Source organism: Filicampus tigris, unplaced genomic scaffold, assembly GCF_054856515.1.
Source record: "Filicampus tigris isolate MCC_2025a unplaced genomic scaffold, RoL_Ftig_1.0 HiC_scaffold_58, whole genome shotgun sequence".
NCBI classification, from domain to species: Eukaryota; Metazoa; Chordata; class Actinopteri; order Syngnathiformes; family Syngnathidae; genus Filicampus; species Filicampus tigris.
The window spans coordinates 12,501-15,000 of record NW_028233437.1 but is presented as its reverse complement, the minus strand read 5'-3'; positions in this window follow the sequence as shown (position 1 = coordinate 15,000).

Below are 2,500 nucleotides of genomic sequence, written 5' to 3'. Positions count from 1 at the left end.
TGACATAGAAAATATTGCAACACGCGGAGCTCCAGGCGGGGGGGGCCCTCGCCCGGCCCGCGGAGTCCGATTGAACACCCCCCAGGTCGGGCGGGCTCGCTCTGTTGAGCGCACGGAGGTTGAGATAGAAAATATTGCAACACGCGGAGCTCCAGGCGGGGGGGGCCCTCGCCCGGCCCGCGGAGTCCGATTGAACACCCCCCAGGTCGGGCAGGCTCGCTCTGTTGAGCGCATGGAGGTTGACATAGAAAATAATCCAACACGCGGAGCTCCAGGCGGGGGGCCCTCGCCCGGCCCGCGGAGTCCGATTGAACACCCCCCAGTCGGGCAGGCTCGCTCTGTTTGAGCGCATGGAGTTGACATAGAAAATAATATCCAACACGTGGAGCTCCAGGCGGGGGGGCCCTCGCCCGGCCCGCGGAGTCCGATTGAACACCCCCCAGGTCGGGCAGGCTCGCTCTGTTGAGCGCATGGAGGTTGACATAGAAAATAATCCAACACGTGGAGCTCCAGGCGGGGGGGCCCTCGCCCGGCCCGCGGAGTCCGATTGAACACCCCCCAGGTCGGGCAGGCTCGCTCTGTTGAGCGCATGGAGGTTGACATAGAAAATAATCCAACACGTGGAGCTCCAGGCGGGGGGGCCCTCGCCCGGCCCGCGGAGTCCGATTGAACACCCCCCAGGTCGGGCAGGCTCGCTCTGTTGAGCGCATGGAGGTTGACATAGAAAATAATCCAACACGTGGAGCTCCAGGCGGGGGGGCCCTCTCCCCCCCCGGTGAGTCCGCTCACAGTGCCCCTATGTCGGGCAGGCTCATTGCAATGTGCGCATGGAGGTTGACTTAGAAAATATTTGAGAGTGACATGAGCTCCAGGCAGACACCGACTCATCGCCCGTGGGGTGTCCGACGAGCCCTCACCAATCTTGGATTAATGTTTGGCGAGGCTCCCCTGATCAGCTCTGGAGGTGGCAAGTTCTGAAAAAGTGGTTTCTGAAAATGTGCCCCTTGTATTTTGTGAAACCAGGGGTAACCTAGCGAGTAGGCAAACTCATCCCCTGACTGGGGGGATCAACTTTTACCTACTACAGCGCCCCTAATGGCCAAAAGTGGTACTGCTCCCCCTGGTAGCCTAACCCATTGAAATGAATGGGAAAAATTAATTTAGGCTACCAGGGCTTTGGGCTACCAGGGCTTTGGGCTACCAGGGCTTTGGGCTACCAGGGCTTTTTGCTACCAGGGCTGTGGGCTACCAGGGCTTTGGGCTACCAGGGCTGAGGGCTACCAGGGCTATTATAGGCGGCCACCACTGCACTAGTGGCAGCCCGGGGAAGGTGCCTGTTGCTCGGATATGCTTTTACGCACGTCGGCCTCTGCGCCCTGGAGCTTTTTTATGCTACCAGGGCTATTATAGGCGGCCACCACTGCACTAGTGGCAGCCCGGGGAAGGTGCCTGTTGCTCGGATATGCTTTTACGCACGTCGGCCTCTGCGCCCTGGAGCTTTTTTATGCTACCAGGGCTATTATAGGCGGCCACCACTGCACTAGTGGCAGCCCGGGGAAGGTGCCTGTTGCTCGGATATGCTTTTACGCACGTCGGCCTCTGCGCCCTGGAGCTTTTTTATGCTACCAGGGCTATTATAGGCGGCCACCACTGCACTAGTGGCAGCCCGGGGAAGGTGCCTGTTGCTCGGATATGCTTTTACGCACGTCGGCCTCTGCGCCCTGGAGCTTTTTTATGCTACCAGGGCTATTATAGGCGGCCACCACTGCACTAGTGGCAGCCCGGGGAAGGTGCCTGTTGCTCGGATATGCTTTTACGCACGTCGGCCTCTGCGCCCTGGAGCTTTTTTATGCTACCAGGGCTATTATAGGCGGCCACCACTGCACTAGTGGCAGCCCGGGGAAGGTGCCTGTTGCTCGGATATGCTTTTACGCACGTCGGCCTCTGCGCCCTGGAGCTTTTTTATGCTACCAGGGCTATTATAGGCGGCCACCACTGCACTAGTGGCAGCCCGGGGAAGGTGCCTGTTGCTCGGATATGCTTTTACGCACGTCGGCCTCTGCGCCCTGGAGCTTTTTTATGCTACCAGGGCTATTATAGGCGGCCACCACTGCACTAGTGGCAGCCCGGGGAAGGTGCCTGTTGCTCGGATATGCTTTTACGCACGTCGGCCTCTGCGCCCTGGAGCTTTTTTATGCTACCAGGGCTATTATAGGCGGCCACCACTGCACTAGTGGAAGCCCGGGGAAGGTGCCTGTTGCTCGGATATGATTTTACGCACGTCGGCCTCTGCGCCCTGGAGCTTTTTTATGCCACCAGGGCTATGTTAGGCGGCCACCACTGCACTAGTGGAAGCCCGGGGAAGGTGCCTGTTGCTCGGATATGCTTTTACGCACGTCGGCCTCTGCGCCCTGGAGCTTTTTTATGCCACCAGGGCTATTATAGGCGGCCACCACTGCACTAGTGGAAGCCCGGGGAAGGTGCCTTTTGCTCGGATATG